Below are 17858 nucleotides of genomic sequence, written 5' to 3'. Positions count from 1 at the left end.
AGAAAGCATAATATGGAGTCTAAATATAATCACAGAAGTTGTAACTTAAGGGCTTAAGTTTAACTTAAACTCAGTGGTAAGACCACTTAAAACACAAACACCGGAAGTTAGGTCACATATCCAGCACCAAAATGAACAGCTGGAAAAAGTCCCTTAAACCTACACAGCAGCACTGAGGATGAAGAGCAGAATCAGGGAAATAGCTGTGGCTCACTGGCTACCAATCTAGCTGACAAGTGACAAGCTTCAGAATCACCAAGAACACATGCCTCCTGGTAACAGAGTGACAGAGCAGGATAGCCAACATTCCAGCCTTCCTGCAAATGCACATTGGCGTACACAGCCCACCATCCCCTACACAACTATATGCACATGCCTCCCCAACACACAGTGTAATGACTTACTATCAAAGATTTCCTTTTTCAAAATAGAAATCTTATTGAGCAAGAAAATCTCATTCTAAGTAAATATAATAAATAACAAAATAAAAAACATTCCACATGACTAAAGAACAAAGCTATGCAGAGTTTTGTGATAGATTGTTTCGGTGGATTGTTTTATTATTTTTAGACATTCATTTTTGTTTTGTGTTGAGATTTGTTTTTCTATATAGCTTTGGCTGTCCTTGAACTCACTAAGAGTTATAGGCTGGCCTCAAGCTCACAGAGACCCACATGCCTCTGTCTCCATAGTTGAGAATAAAGGCTTGTATGTGATCACTGTGATGAAAGTGTCTTGACCTTACTTTTAGAAAGGTTGCAAAGATAAAACAACAGTAATGACCATGTTCTCAACACACACACACACACACACACACACACACACACACACACACCCCTACCTACCTAGAATAGTTGAACTGAACCTAGGGCTTCAAATGTACAATGCAAACAACCCCACAACAAAGAAGCTTCTTTTTTTCCCAGTAGATAGGGATGCTACACAAATTCACAACTAGTCAAAATGAAGGAAAAAATGATCATGGGGCTCCTACCTCAAGTTAAAACATATACAATCACCTAAACTAAGGCTTCTCAAACTTAATTGATCACCTAAACAGTACTCATGTTCTATTCAAGTGGGTCAGACTCCACTTGAGGAGTCAGTCCATCTCTGTCCATCTGGAAGGAGCAACTCCTCACCTGTGAAATGTCATCCTGAGTACCACCATCCATTTTCATGTATTTTCCACTTTTGAGTTTCACTCTTTCTCTTTTTCCATAAATTCAGTGACATCATCACTGAAATCTTAAGTCCCTCAAAGAAATTTTTGAGACTGGCATTTTATTCTGATCTACCATTCATATTGAAAATTTCTGACTTCTTTTTATGCATCACAAATCTAAAACTGAAAGTTTTTTCCAGAATGCTTTTGGAATGCTTAGATCCATCAGAGAAATCACTGTCCGTGGAAGCTGGACCGTTATGAAATATATTTCTTCAGGAAGAAGACTCGAAAGGCAATAGCATTCTTTGATTCATGATCTTCACAATAAATATTAGCACACCCAAAATACTGTTATTCATATACATCTCAGCAGAACTCCTAAGTGATTGAGTCCCTATTGTCAATAAGAAATGGTATTTTGAAAGCAATTCTTTTTCTGATCAGTAAATTTCAATATGGGACTTTTCAATATTCAGCAATCATGGTATAAAGAACGTTTTGGTAACCAAGCAGTCTTTCTCCTTTCATTTGTAGAGCCCATGCAAAGTAAACCTAGTACAATTATTATTAACTTTAGAACTTTAGGACAGAAAATACCAGTCAACATCCAGTGGCTTGACAAACATCCTGCCCTGAGAAATATTGCGGAGAGTTTTATACAAAGCCCCCTCGTGTCATATTCCTCCAATAGTAGACAGTTTCAGTGACCTTGAAACCTGTTGTTCATTGTAACCCCCTTCAGCATTACCTTAATTAGATCTTCTGGCTCATTTGTTGGGGATTTTATAAAGTATTTGCTATGTCACCTTGGATTTTTTTGTCACGGAGATGGTTTTACTCACCAAACTCCATAGTACAATTTCAGGTGGCTTCCAAATTTACTCTGAATGTAGCTGAATATAGAATGGCTTGCTTGATTCTTTTCCATCTAGACCACTCAATCCTTCCCAATGTAAACAAAAAGTCTGAGTCACATTTTTATATAATACTTGTTTTATCATGTAAATTAGTTATTTTTAATTTTCATCAAGAACATTGCCTTTGCATTCACAATATCCTTGTATGGCACGAGGTGTCTGGCTCTCAGCCTCTGTTGGCCTGTAGCATCCCTTGAAGAAAACTTCCTTGTAGAAGTAAGTATGGGGTTTTTCTCTGGCCTGATTCTTAATATCATTGTACCTTGGAGAGCAGAGGTCACAGTGGAGTGTGAGAGATAGATGGGTGGTTGGTGTAGTGTTGTGAGAATGCACAACATTAAGTTTCACATCCTAATTTGGGCAGTTTTGAGACAATTACAACTGGATCATCCAAGAGTACTGAGCAAAGATCACCACGACTGATACAGTAAAAGTAACACAATTACAAATGTGAGACTTTCCAGTCTGTGACATTTTAAGTTAGATCTTTCAAACAAATAAATGAACTTAAAAGACAGATAAGTTTGTTACAAACACACAATTTAAAAAATTTATTATCTGGGTGGTGTAGTAACATGAAATTCAGTAACCTGAGGCATACCTAAAGGTTAGATGTACAACTAAACTTACAAAAAGTTACATTTCATGCAGTTTTCATACAAATAATAATAAGAATTTCCTTTTCTGCACAAACTTCTAACATCTAGCAGATACACTTTTCCTTTGGGGAGTAGCCTTTCAAACATTTGTGTTGGCCTATATAATTGTGGGTTTGTTGGTACAAATGAATACAGATGGTGACCACTTTTCCATACATGTGCTGACTGCAGTCTTTGATGTGAGATGACCTGGGTAATTTGTCACTTTTCCTCAGAGCTTCATGTGTTCTCACTATTGATTTGAGATTCATGTATATTGTGTTCTTTTCCTCTGCTCAGAACTGTGGCTTGTAGAATTTCATCTGTGATTTGCCTGCTTATTTAATTTGGTATTACTAGTATTAGAGTTCAGGGAACTGTGTTCATAGTAATGCCTGAGTGTCACTAACTTGTTAGTTTTGCAAATCCATTGGCCTGCTTGCCCAGACACTTTGTATCACAGGGCAGTTAGAGGTGTAACCAATAAAAACTTAAGGAAGGGTCAAGATGTGAAATAATTCACAACACAGATAATTTCACATAATAATTAAAATAACTGAATATTATGCTTACTCTAAAATTTATTTTGTGCTATCAGTATTTTGTACTAGTTAAATATATTTTGCTATAGCATATTTATACAAATCTCAAGTTTCAGAAAACCTTTTAGAATTTCTTTTAGTGACTCACCTGCTACATATTTATATATGCTCGCTTAAACAAAATTTTGTTAGCAATAGAACAAACACTTTATTTAAAAACAAAATGAAGACTAGATGGTGTTTATTTAAAGCCACACAAAGAATTGCACATAACACAGCAGATCATTCTAGATATGGAAATGTGTCTGAATAGTAGCATGCAGTAGTGTGCTTCTTGGTTGTCAAGGTAACTGCATCCAAAATTATTGCATCAAATCTTCATTTTCTATGGGTTTTCAAAAGACAAGAATGTATAAAATAGCAAGGGATATATTTTAATCCCTCCATTTTATATCTGATTTAGCAAATGTCAATAAATTTCACATGATGAAATATAAATGAATTAAAGAGAGTAATAATATGGATGGTGGAAATGTAAAGTTTAGACCTAGAGTGAAAATGAAATGGATTCATTCATTTTTTACAAAAGAGAATTGAGAAAGCTATAAATTAGCTTCTAGGAAAGCATTGAGCTTTGCTACCTACTACTTGTTCTCTGGTCAATAACTGGATTCAACTTCAGAAGATGTGCCAATTATAATTATTTATGTTTATATCTTAGCTTCAGCCATACTGTGAATCACATAAGAACCTGGTTTGCACTTTTTTTCCCAGATTTATTTTTGACACTGAGATGCCTCAGGTTATAAAAGTCTCCTACTCATAGATTCTCTATGCAGCAATAACTATCTCCATTCTAGACAATATGAACGGCGTGCTGTTATGTTGCTTATTACAAAAAGCACATATAAGTGTTACATATTTTTTCAGTTTTAGTGTTTCTCTTTTTAACTTCCAGCACAAGTCTTATGGTATGGACGTAGAGAATTTTTTTCAGCACTATGTATTGAACCCATTCTAGGCATTGACTTGATCACTCTGTAACGTGACCAGCATTTTGAAATATATTTTGAGACAGGAATACAAACATTTAATCTGTGATTCTACTGTCTCAACCACCTAACCAGCTCTGAATACAGGCATGAACTCTAACTGCAGTAACAATGGCCTAAGAAGATTATCTATGAAGAGAGGGAAAGACAGGTTTCCTTTGAATCAAAGTATCTGATTGTTGTGTAGGTAGAGACACATTCTCATGTGGAGAGGCCACGGGTAAATGTGTAACTGAGATGATTTTAAGGAAAAGTCATTGCTTTAGAACACTGTGATGATCGTTTTTGTCCTGATGACAATAATGTTCTGCCTTACTTGAAGTGCAGATAATTCGATAAAACTACATGTTAGTTATACAATGGTAAAAAGGAAACCATAACCTAGGACTTGGTATAGGTTAAGATCCAATAGCAGCTAAAATTGCTTTGTTATTCACAATTGTTTTCTACAGAAATGGTATAACAATGTGTATACAGGCAATTAGAATATATATTTTGTAAATCAGACTTGGCCTCCTCTAAAAAAATTCTATGAATATTTCAGGCAATGCTGGGCAGAAAGTGCCAGCATCCATTTCCTCTTCAGGAAGGAGCTAAAAGTGCAGTGTGGCACAGCATGCAGGAGTGTGCTGGCCGTCACAGCCTCCTCTTCTCTTTGTGAGTATGTGCAGCAGCTCAGGAGAGAACCATTTGAGCTTAAGTTATTGGTTCTCTTGCTTTTCTTATTTTGCTGAACTCACTGTTTTTTTAAATCCAAATCGATAAGCTATTCAGGCAAACTCTGCAGATAGGACTTTTTATTCTTAAGTCGATTTGACATGTGGTGGGTTTTAGTGTGAATCTAATCAGAGGAGAGGCCCATTTCCAAGCAGTGAGCTTCAGGCTAGGATTCCTTTTGCAAGTTTGCCTAGAAACTGTTCTGCTAAACTATGGCTGTGCTTTAACAAGTGGAAAAATATGTTATCGAGAGGTATGTCTAATAGTCAACTGTCCTGCCAAATGTATTTATTTAAGTTACCCAAGTGTAGTGAACACCATGAATTTGCTTTGTCTCTTGAGGCTGATTTAAATTTTCAGGTTTCTTTCTTTATATATAGAAAAATATGAAGTTTGAGTCAGCATACCAATTGACTATGGCTCTACTGAGATGTGATTGTATGACTTTAGATAATAAAACGCAAAATGTAGCTAATCTCAACAACGGCAATGTGTATTAAAATTCAGAAATCTCTTACAAGGAAAGATATTGCAGTAAAACTCACATCATAATGCCAAGATAGAAGCAAACATTTGATAATTACCATACTTTTATTTGTACCCTATCCTCAGTCCTCAAAGCATGGATTTTGGACTTTTTCTGTCACTTGAACACAATTTTCAGAAAAACACAAGAAGGATCAGAACAAAAGATGAGTTACAAGGAGTGAAACTGTTCTGAGCAAGCATATCGAGAAGATTATAAACATGGCAGCAGCACAAGTGTGGAGGTACTTGAGGGACGTCTGTACAAACAAGCAGCCGTCCAAGCAAGCAGAAGAGGGGCTGGGGGTGAGCGCTTCTTCTGTAGACACTTGGCTGAAGTAGCTACCCTTTGATTTATGAAACTGTATCACTATTTGTGACTGCGTTCATTCAGAATTATTTATTCAACATAAGCTACCAATAGAGGAGAAGTCTTTCTTCCAGTGAAATCTTTCAGACATTAAGAAGGTGGTTTAAATGACCCATGGAGTTGTTTTTGTTGTTGCTGTTATCAATTTTCTTTCTTTCTCCATTTTATGGTCTGAATAAATGTTGCTCTTGGGCAGATCATGTTTTGGCAGCTCTGAATCACAACTTTCTGGAAGGCTGTATACACACTAATAGAATAGAATTGTCTCAGAGCCATGTCCTTGGAATGGCCACTAATTTTCTTTTCTCGGCTCCCTGCTCATCTGGAGAGAGTTAGAGTGAAAGACCTGGAATGAAAATAACAGCAGCATTATTGGCTTCTACTGTGAAAGTTATTCCAGATGACTAATTTTCTCTACAAAGTGCATATATGCATATAATTTGCTTCTTGGGCTATAGTTTTATATGTAGGCTCCTGGAATAACAGATTATTAATGTAATATTTTGAAACTTCATCAACAAAATTTATTGTTATATACAGAAACTCAATATTTCTTATGTAAAATATTTTGTGTGTGTATACAACTATGTGCATGGTAACCGATGATGTATGTGTGTGTGAGTGTGTGTATGAGTGTGTGTGTGAGTGTGTGTGAGTGAGTGTGTGTGTGTGAGTGTGTGTGTGAGTGTGTGTGTGTGTGAGTGTGTGTGTGTGTGTGTGTGTGTGTGTCGGGGTGGCTGTACAGGGGGAGACTGGATGACAAGCACTGTGATGCTCAAGAGCTTTGGAATGTGAATTTGTGGGATAGATTTATCCTAGGCCAAGGAGTGCCAGTGAGACCCAGGGAGTCTATCTTCCTCTACCTGCCCATCTTTGGGGTTACTGGAGCATATCACCATCCCTGGATTTTACTTTATGTAAGTGTTAGAGGCTGAACTCAGTTCCTCATACTTGAGCAGCAAACGTGCTATGAACCTGAGTCTCTTGCTATCCTATTGTGTGTATACTGGTCCTTTGTTAAACATTTTATGTTTTATGATACTTTTGTGAATATATATTCACATGCACACACACATATATATGTACACATATATATAATACATAAACACACACATATATAAATATATAAATATGTTAGAGTTTCATATTGTAAAAAAAATGGAAAGAAAGAAAAAAAAGAAAACACCCAAAAAACTGAACAAGTCAGCACACATGAAGTAGTTGCTGAAACAGAAGCCCTGGAACTGTGCAAGTTCTGAGAAAAACAGAGTAAGTTTCTCAGAATTAATTCTTAGACATGATATCCATAATTCAGTCAACAAACACAAAACTGGGCAGCTCAAATGACATTAAAATGAAGATCCTTGCACTGTCAAGGAAATCGGGTGTAAAAGGAACCATTGCAATAGAAAAACATTTGTAAGTAGTTTAATCACATTTTGGTCTCCAAAAGATATGAAGGAGTACTACTTCTTGGTAGTAACAAAAATCACCATAACTTGACTGAAAACAAGCAACAGTGTCTCCGAGAAGATGAGTAAGGGAAACAAAGATGATTAGCAACATTAGTCAGTATAATAAAATCCACATCCTAAGATCACCTTTCAGATGGCAGCATTGATCGCAGAAAGATACAGGAAACAAAGCAATAAAAGATAAAACCTGCTGGTAAAACTGGAGACATTGTTGGTGGAATATATTCAATGCTACAGCTACAGTATGCAACACTAATGAGGAGTTTCATAACAAATTTAAAATAGGACTTAGATGTGCTGTTCTCACTTCCTGGTATATCTACAGAAAATCTGAGATCAATATATGAAAATACACTGGCTCTTGACAGTCATTAGTAATCACAAATAATGATGTATGAAAATATGTCTGTCCATTCAGAGACAGATGGACTAAAAATCTAAATTACCACTCTTTTTTTTTTTTCTATTTTCATTCTCCTACATACAGACTGCCAGTTAAACCAGCACCATTTGTTGAAGATGTTTTATTTTTCCACTGTATGTTTTTGGCTTCTTTGTCAAAAATCAAGTGTCCATAGGTATGTGGGTTTATTTCTGGGTCTTTGATTCTATTCTATTTGTTTTTGACATTTAAATACTTTATTGTAAACATATAGTATTTTGATTATCATGTGCTATGGAGATCTGGTATTGTCTATTTCTCTTTCTATATGATTCTTATACAATGAAAACATTCTTCTATATGTTTTTCAATATTTTTATGCCTTTTGTTATTTCCCCCTCTTTCCTCTATGTATTTCTCTTTTTATTTTTATTTTTTCCATCTTGATTAACTTGAGTATTTCTTATTTATATTTTGATTGTTATTCCCCTTCCCAGTTTCCAGGCCAACATCGCCCTTAAGGAGTAAGGGTTGGTGAGTAATATCTTTGCTATGCAAGTATTATGAGTTCAAAACCCCCAAATCCATGTAAAGGCATGTTAAATTTGGGAAAATTATGTTAACATAAAAGATAGAAGCTTCATTACAGTAAGGACTCACATACACACCAGTAAATACTATTCTCCCTCTGAATAGATACTGGTTCTCCAAAATACTGCAGTTCATCACTGTTTGCTTATCTCCTGGGTGTTCAGCATTACATACGGTTTTGTTTTTAGTATTAACATATTATCTAATCAGCTCTGAAATAAGAATATTTATCGCTACTTCTGAAAGTTAGCAGATTATATCAGAGGGGTAATGCAATCTGGCAAAATGTGACCAAATCACAAGTTTTTAACTATGTGACATATGGATCAATATTCCTCCATTGATCATTTAATAAATCATCTAGTCTTAGATCAAACAAATGAGTCATTTAAAGACTTATTATATCTAATCCATTTATAGCACTGCAAAAATTAATATATAAATTATTAACAAATTGTCTATTTCTTTTGTTCATGGAAACATGGGCTAATGATTCAGTTAGAAAAATAAATCCCTAGTGCATAGATCCCTGGAGAGTTTAGGCTTTATGTTGGAGAACAGAGGAGCTGAGGTCCTAAGTTCCCAGATATCTCACTCATTTGTCTCATGGTTGATGATGGCTGCTGACTAAAACAGATGCCCAGATTCAGTATGGACCCCGATCATCTTTGCACTGTTGTTCTCCAGTGAAAGCATATTAAGAAAACAGTGATATTTAACAGAAGCCCTGACCACTAATCACTTAGACGCACAAGTCCCATTTATTTTACAATCTGTTCATTTAAGTAGTCATAAGAGGAAATAGACAGCACATTTTACAAATAGTTTTTTTTTAAATGGTGTTTATGTACGTTGTGTATAGAAAGTGTATAAGTGTGGGCATGCCAAGCTGAACCCGTTGGAGGTGAGAGAACAATTTGTGGGAGTTGCTGCTCTCCTTAAAAGCACATAGGTCTGATGACTGAACTCAGGTCCAGACTAAGCTTTTTAAAAGGAAATGCCAAAATTATGAAATAACAAGGATAACTCTACAGGAAGGTTTGAAATAATCATATATTCTTTCACAAACAGTAATGATTTTAGGCAAATAAATAAGATAAACATACACATTGCAAAGAAAATCATTGGGTGCCAAAAATATGAAGATTTCCCAAATCTATTAAAAGAAAAACCTAAACACCTTACAATATTTCAGATCAATTCTGTCCAGTAAACTTCCTACGATGGGGAAATATTTCATTTTATATCCCCTAAAGGTGATCTATAGCCATCCTAAGCTGAGGACTTGTGTTTGTCCAGAATAATTGAAAGGTCAACTTTTAAACATTATCTAATTGTAGTGTATTTGTACTTATTGGGCAGTCATTGCACGGTGTTGGGGTGGTTGTAGTAGTTGTTGCTGTTCATGTGGGATGATGACAGTATTAAACAATGCTCACACACACACGTAAGATTCAATTAATGGAGACTTAGAACTAATTTGTGAGGTGCACAGAAAGATTATATACCCACAATCTGAATATGTTCCTGCATGCATGTGTGCTTGTTTATAAACATGTATTTGCAGGTTCTTCCCTCCTTCCCTTCCTGCCTCCCCTCCTCCTTCCTCCCTCCCTTCTTTCCTCCCCCCCCACCTCTCTCTCTTCTCTGTACTTCATTTTTGAGTCAGAGTCTCTCATTGAAGCAGGTGTTTGCTATTGTTAGACTGGCTGGCTAACAAGCATCCAGAATCCACTGGTCTACACTTTCATGTTGGTGTAGAAAAAACAAACAGATGCACAATTAAATGTGTGTGCTGAAATCCAAACCCAGATGCTCATGTTTATTTAGCAAAGACTTTACCTACTGATCCATTTCCCCGGCTTTGTAAGTACATTTTTTATTTCATTGAGGTTTCTCTACTAATGCACTAAACACATGTAATTGGTCTTTATTTTGTACTGTATTTTTATTTATTTATTGGTTATTTTGTTTATTTACATTTCAAATGTTATTCCCTTTCCCAATTTCCCCCTGAAAATCCCCATTTCACCCTCTCTCCATCTACCTCTATGAAGGTAGGTCCCCACCCACTCACCCACTCACCCACTCCCGCCCTAACATTTTCTAGCTGGAGCATCAATCCTTCACAGGACCAAGGGCTTCCCTTCTTTGGGACAAGGTCATCTTCTGCTACATATGCAGCTGGAGCCAGAGGTCCCTCTATGTGTATTATTTTGTTAGTGGTTTAGTCTCTGGGAGCTCTGGGGTTGGAGGGGGTGTCTGGTTGTTTGATATTGTTCTTCCTATGGGGTTGCAATCTGCTTCAGTTCCTTCAGTCCTTCCCTTAACCCATGCTCAGTCCAATGGTTGGCTGCAAGGATCCACATCTATAGTATCTGTAAGGCTCTGCCAGAGCCTCTCAGGAGATATCCATATCAGGCTCCTGTCAGTAAGCACTTCTAGGCATCAGAAAGTAACTGGGTTTGGTGGCTGCATATGGAATAGATTCCCAGTTGGGGCAGTCTTTGAATGGTCTTTCCTTAAGTCTGTGCTCCACTATTTGCCCCTGTATTTCCTTTAGACAGGAGCAAAACAGGGTTAAAATTTTGTGAAGGGTATCCCTCAATCAGGGGCTGTGGCTAACCTCTGAATATGGTCTCTTAAGGTTCTCTCTCACCTTTGTTGTGTATTCCAGCTTATGTCATCCCCATCCGGTCCTGGAAGCCTCTTCCTTTTCTGGCATCTGGGACATTCTGGTGGCTGCCCCTAGCTCTTCATCTCCCATTGCTACACACAGGTCAATTTCCTGACCCTTTGTATATCTCCCCATCTCCTCCCACACCTGATGATGTCCCTTTTTTCCCTCTCCCCCCTCCTCTCTTCCTCCCAAGTTCCTCCCACCCTTTATCTCCCATGATTATTTTGTTCCCCCTTCTATGTAGGACCGAGGCATCCACACTTTGGTTTTCCTTCTTCTTAATCTTAATATGATCTGTAAGTTATATCATGGGTATTCTGAGATTTTTTCCTAATATACACTTATTAGTGAGTACATAATATGTGTATTCTTTTGTGACCATGTTACCTCACTTAGGATGATATTTTCTTGTTCCATCCATTTGCCTAAGAATTTCACGAAGTTGCTACTTTTAATGGCTGAGTAGTACTTCATGGTGTAAATGTACCATATTTTCTGTATCCATTCCTCTTTTGAGAGACATCTGAGTTTTTTTCCAGTTTCTGGCTATTATAATTGAGGCTGATATGAACATAGTGGAGCATGTGTCCTTGTTTTTATTTTGTTGTTGTTGTTTTTAGATTTTTTATATTATGTATTAACATTTCAAATGTTATCCCCTACCCCCCTCTCCCACACCCCTCCCCCTGCTTCTATGAAGATGCTCCCACTCCCACCCACCCACTCCCAATTCTGGCATTACCCTACACTGTGAAAATGAGCCTTCACAGGACAAAGGGCTTTTCCTCCTATAGACAATGCCATTCTTTGCTACATGTGCAGCTGGGCCCATGGGTCCCTCCATGTGAACTCTTTGGTTGGTGATTTAGTCCCTGGGAGTTACGGGAATTCTCCTTGATTGATACTGTTGTTTATCCTATGGAGTTGCAAATTCCTTCAGTTCCTTCAAGCATTTCTCTAACTCCTTGATTGGGGTCCCCATGCTCAGTACAATTACCAGTAAGGCTCTGGCAGTGTCTCAGGAGACATCCATATCAGGCTCCTGTCAGCAAGTATTACTTGGCATCAGCAATAGTGACTGGGATTGGTGGCTCCATATGGGATGGATCACCAGGTGGCACAATCTCTGGATGGCCTTTCTTTCAGTCTCTGCTTTAGTCTTTGTCCTGATATTTCCTCCCATAAGTATTTAGTTCACCCTTCTAAGAAGAACTGAAGCTTCCATATTTTGATCTTCCTCGTCTTGAGCTTGATATGCTCTGTGAATTGTTCCTTGAGTATTCCGAGCTTTTGGGCTAATATCCACTTATCTGTGAGTGCATACCATTTGTGTTCTTTTGTGACTGGGGTACCTCACTCAGTATGATATTTTCTAGTTCCCTCCATTTGCCTAAGAATTTCATGAAGTAATTGTTTTTAATAGCTGAGTAGTACTCCATTGTGTAAATGTACCACATTTTCTGTATCCATTCCTGTGTTGAAGGAAATCTGGGTTCTTTCCAGCTTCTGGCTATTCTAAATAAGGCTGCTATGAACATAGTGGAGCATGTGTCTTTGTTATATGTTGGAGAATCTTTTGGGTATATGCCCAGGAGTGGTATAGCTGGGTTGTCGAGTAGTACTATGTCCAATTTTCTGAGGAACTGCCAGACTGATTTCCAGAGTGGTTGTACCAGTTTGCAATCCCACCAACAATGGAGGAGTGTTCCTCTTTCTCCACATTCTTGTCAGCATCTGCTGTCACCTGAGTTTTTTTTATCTTATCCATTCTAACTGGTGTGGGGTGGAATCTCAGGGTCATTTTGATTTCCATTTCCCTGATGACTAAGGAGGTTTTATATTTTCTTAGTGCTTCTCATCCATGGGATATTTCTCAGTTGAAAATTCTGTTTTCCTCTCTATTTTTTATTTCTTTTATTTAATTTTTTAAATTTTCATTTAATCTTTTCATTTTACATCCAGATTTTATTCCTCTCCTGGTCCACGATCTGACTGTTCTTCATCCTATAACTCTTCCACAAACCCTTGTCTCCACTAAGATGTCCCCATTCCCCCACTCCCCACCTCACCAGACCTCTAAACTCCCTGGGCCTCCAGTCTCTTGTGGGTGAGGAGCATCTTCTCTTTCTGAAGATAGACCCGGCAGTCCTATGCTGTATATGTGTTGGGGGCCTCATATTAGCTGGTGTATGTTGCCTTCTTTGTAGTCCACTGCCTGAGAGATCTTGGGGGTCCAGGTTACTTGAGACTGCTTGTCTTACATTAGAGTCGTCGTCCTCCTCAGCTTCTTCCAACTCTTCCCTAATTCAACTACAGAGGTCACTAGCTTCTGTCCACTGGTTGGGTGCAAATATCTGCATCTGACTCTTTCAGCTGCTTGTTGGGTCTTTCGGAGGGCAGTCATGGTAGCTTTCTTTTGGTGAATGCTCCATAGCCTCAGTAATAGTATCAGGCCTTGCGGCCTTGCCTTGAGCTTGATCACACTTTGGGCCTGTCATTGGACCTACTTTTCCTCAGTCTTCTCTCCATTTCCATCCCTTCATTTATTTCAGACAGGAAGAATTATGAGTTGGAATTTTGACTGTGGATGTCAACCCCAGCCCTCACTCAACGCCCTGTCTTTTATCTGGAGGTAGGCTCTACAAGTTCCCTCTTTCCATTGTAGAGCATTTCATCTAAGGTTCCTCCATTTGAGTCCTGAGTCCTTCTACCTCCCTGGTTGCCTCTTTTCATTCTTTTTGGTTCAGTTCTTTCCCCCCACCCAATTCCAGATCATGTTACTCTCTTCCTCCCCCATCCCCACCCCGCGTCCCCTTTCCCTCCCAAGTTTTTCATTCACTGCCCTCTTGTGATTGCTTTCTTATCCTTCCCAAGTTGGACTGAGGCATCCTAACTAGAGTACTTCAGCTTGTTGACCTTTTAGAGTTCTGTGGACTATATCTTGGGTACTCTGTACTTTTCTTTGGCTAATATCTATTGTTTAGTGAGTACATAACATGCATGTCATTTTAGGTTGAGTTACTTCACTCAGGATGATATTTTATAGTTCCATCCATTTGCTTGCAAAACTCAGGATGTCCTTGTTCTTAACAGCTGAGTAGTATTCCATTGAGTAATGAACCACATTTTGTGTATCCATTCTTGTGTGTGTGTGTGTGTGTGTGTGTGTGTGTGTGTGGTTTTATTTCTGGGTCTTCAATTCTATTTCATTAATCGACATGTCTCTTTACCAATACCATACAGTTTTTATCACTATTGCTGTGTAGTATAGCTTGAGGTTAGTGATGGTGATTCTCTCAGCTGTTCTTTTATGGTTAAGAATTGTTTTTGCTATTCTGGGTGTTTTTAACTTTCTAGATAAATTTGAGAATTGCTTTTTTCATGTCTTTGAAGAATTGTCTTGGTATTTTGATGGGGATTGCATTGGATCTGTATACTGCCTTTGGGCAGATGGCCATTTTTACTATGTTAATTCTGTCAACCCATGAGCATGAGCAATCTCTCCATTTTCTGAGATTTTTGAGATCTTTTTTGAGAGGCTTTTAATCATTGTCATATAGATCTTTCACTTGTTTGGTTAAAGTTACCCCAAGACATTTTGTATTATTTGCAGCTATTATGAAGGGAGTTGTTTCACTAATTTCTTTATCAGCCGGATTATCATTTTGATAAAGTAAGGCTATTGATTGGTTTGAGTTAATCTTGTATGCAGTCACTTTGCTGAAGTTGTTTATCAGATCCAGAAGTTCTCTGGTAGAATTTTTGTGGTTGCTTATACATACTATCATGTAATTTGCAAATAGTGATATTTTGACTTCCTCTTTTCCTATTTGTATCCCTCCCTTGACCTCCTTTTGTTGTCTGATTGCTCTGGATAGGACTTTGAGGACTATATTGAATAGGTAGGGAGAGAATAGGTAGCCTTGTCTAGTCCCTGATTTTAGTAATATTGCTTCAATTATGTCTCCATTTAATTTGATATTGGCTGTGGATGATCACGTGATTTTTTCTTTGCGTCTATCTATATTGTCGACTGTGTTAGTGGATTTTCATATATTGAATCAACCTTATATCCCTGGGATGAAGTTTTCGTGATCATGGTGAATGATGGTTTTGATGTGTTCTTGGATTCAGTTTGCAAGAATTGTATTGACTATTTTTGCATTGATATTCATAAACAAGATTGTTCGCAAGTTCTCTTTTCCTGTTGGGTTCTTCTGTGCTTTAGGCATCAGAGTAATTCTGGCTTCATAGAATGAATTAGGTAGTGTTCCTTCTGTTTCTATTTTATAGAATAATTTGAGGAATATTGATATCAGGTCTTCTTTGAAGGTCTGATAGAATTCTGGACTAAATCCATCTGGTTCTGGGCTTTTCTGTTGGGAGATTTTAATGATTTCTATTCCTTTATGGGACATGGGCTGTTTAGATAGTTTACCTTCTCTTGACTAACTTTGGTATGTGTAGAAAACCATACATTTCATCTAGATTTTCCAGTTTTGGTGATTATAGGCTTTTGTGGTAGGATCTGCTGATTTTTTTCAATTTCCTCCATTTCTGTTGTTATGTCTTTCTTTTCATTTCTTGTTCTGTTAATTTGGATATTGCTTCTGGGCCCTTTAGTTAGTTTGGCTATCTATTTTGCTGGTTCTCACAAAGAACCAGTTTTGTTTTTTTTATTCTTTATATTGTTCTCTTTGTTTCTATATGGTTGGTTTAGGACCTGAGTTTGACTATTTCCTGCAGTCTACTCCTCTTGGGTGTATTTGCTTCTTTTTGTTCTAGAGCTCTCTGGTGTGCTGTTAAGTTGCTAGTGTAGGAGCTCTCCTGTTTCTTTACCAGGGAACTTAGTGCTATAAGTTTTCCTCTTAAGCACTGCTTTCACTGTTTCCCATGAGTTTAGATATGTTGAAAGATATTAAAAACAATTGACTTTGGTTTCTGATAGGTTTGTTTTAGTAGGTGGCTTTATGTTCTTGGGGTTCTCTCCTTTTGGCTTTGTTGTGAGATGGTTAATATCTTGTCTTTGTGTTGGAACTTTCCTTCTAGGATCCTCTGCAGGGCAGGATTGGTAGATAGATCTGTTTGAGTTTGATTTTGTCCTGGAATATTTTGGTTTCTCCATTATGTTGATTCAGAGTTTTGCTGGGTATAGTAATGGCCTTACTTACTTACTCATTTACTTACTTAGCTGGCATTTGTGATCTCTTAAGAGTCTCCATGACCTCTGATCAGGTTCTTCTGGCTTTTTGTGTCTCTGTTGAGAAGTCTGGTGTAATTCTGATGCCTCTACCTTGTATGTTACTTGGCCCTTTTCCTTTACAACTTTCAACATTCTTTCTTTCTTTTTCTTTCTTTTCTTCCTTCCTTTTCTTTTTTTCTGTCCCTTCCCTTCTTCCCTTCCCTTCACTTTCCCTCCCTCCCTCCCTCTCTCCGTTCGTTCATTCGTTCGTTCGTTCCTTCCTCCCTTCCTTTATTCTTAGCAGTTAGTGTTTTAATTATTATGTGATGAGAGGATTTTCTTTTCCGGTCTAATCTATGTGGTGTTCTATACACTTCTTATAACTTTATGGCCATCTCTTTTTTTAGGTTGAGGTTCTTCTATGATTTTGGTGAAGAAGTTTTCAGGTCCTTTGAGCTGTGAATCTTCATTCTCCTCTATTCCAATTATTCTTAGATTTGGCCTTTTCATTGTCTCCTGAATTTCCTGGATGCTTTGAATCTTCTTTGACAGTTGTGTCAATCTTTTATTAGGTGTCTTCCACACCTGAGATTCCTCTTCTGTCTTTTGGATTCTGTTGGTGATGTTTACATCTGTAATTCTTGACCTCTTTCCTAGGTTTTCTAGCTCCTGGTTTGCCTCTAATTGTGTTTTCTTTATTGGTTCTACTTCCACCTTTAGGTCTTGGACTGCTTTATTCCACTCCTCCTTGTGTTTGATTGTGTCGCAATACAGAAATAATTGAGTAGTGTTACTTCTGTTTCTATTTAAGTTTGAGACGTTTTGGAATTGGACCTTTGAAGGTCTGAAAGAATTCTGAACTAAAACCATGTGGTCCTAGACGTTATTGGTTAGGCAATATTTGATGACTGCTTCTATTTCTTTAGGAGATATGGGACTGTTTAGATAGTTTATCTGATCCTGATTAAATTGGTACCTGGTATCTGTCTAGAAAATCATCCATTTCATTCAGGTTTTCACAGTTTTGTTGAATGTAGTCTTTTGTAGTAGGATCTGATTATTTTTGAATTGCCTCAATTTCTGTTCTGTCTTTCTTTCCTTCATGATTTTGTTAATTAGCATACTGTCTCTGTGCCCTCTGGTTAGTCTGCCTAAGGGTTTATCTATCTTGTTGATTTCTCATAGAACTAATTCCTAGTTTGTTGATTCTTTGTATAGTTCTATTTATACTTGGTTGACTTCAGCCCTGAGTTTGATTGTTTTTCTTGCCATCTAATCTCCTTGGTGAATTTGCTTCTTTTGTTTTAGAGCTTTTAGGTGTGCTATCAAGCTGCAAAAGTATGCTCTATCCAATTTCTTTATGGAGGCACTCATAGCTATGAGTTTTCCTCTTATCACTGCTTTAATTGTATCCCATAAGTTTGGATATGTTGTGCTTTCATTTTCCTTGAATTCTAAAAAATCTTTTATTTCTTTATTTTTTCCCTGAGTTGTCCTTGAGTAGATAATTGTTTAGCTTCCACATGTATGTGGGCTTTCTGTTGTTTGTTTGTTTGTTTGTTTGTTATTGAACACCAGCCTGTGCCCGTGGTGGTCTAATAAAATATATGGGATTAATT

General features: G+C 37.5%; 1 long non-coding RNA gene across 1 annotated transcript in view; it reads right to left on the bottom strand.

The window, feature by feature from the left end:
* Positions 1-5608: 5608 nt before the first annotated feature.
* The window catches only part of LOC147996235 (uncharacterized), a 158949-nt gene continuing 146699 nt past the window's right edge, over positions 5609-17858 (bottom strand). The window contains exon 7 of the long non-coding RNA XR_015671634.1: positions 5609-6275. This is a non-coding gene — a long non-coding RNA (uncharacterized LOC147996235). The remainder of the gene's footprint in view (positions 6276-17858) is intronic.

This window comes from Rattus norvegicus, chromosome 2, assembly GCF_021556685.1.
Source record: "Rattus norvegicus strain SHRSP/BbbUtx chromosome 2, alternate assembly SHRSP_T2T, whole genome shotgun sequence".
In the NCBI taxonomy this organism is placed as follows: Eukaryota; Metazoa; Chordata; class Mammalia; order Rodentia; family Muridae; genus Rattus; species Rattus norvegicus.
The sequence above is the reverse complement of the archived record's forward strand: the minus strand, read 5'-3'. Positions and strand labels throughout refer to the sequence as shown.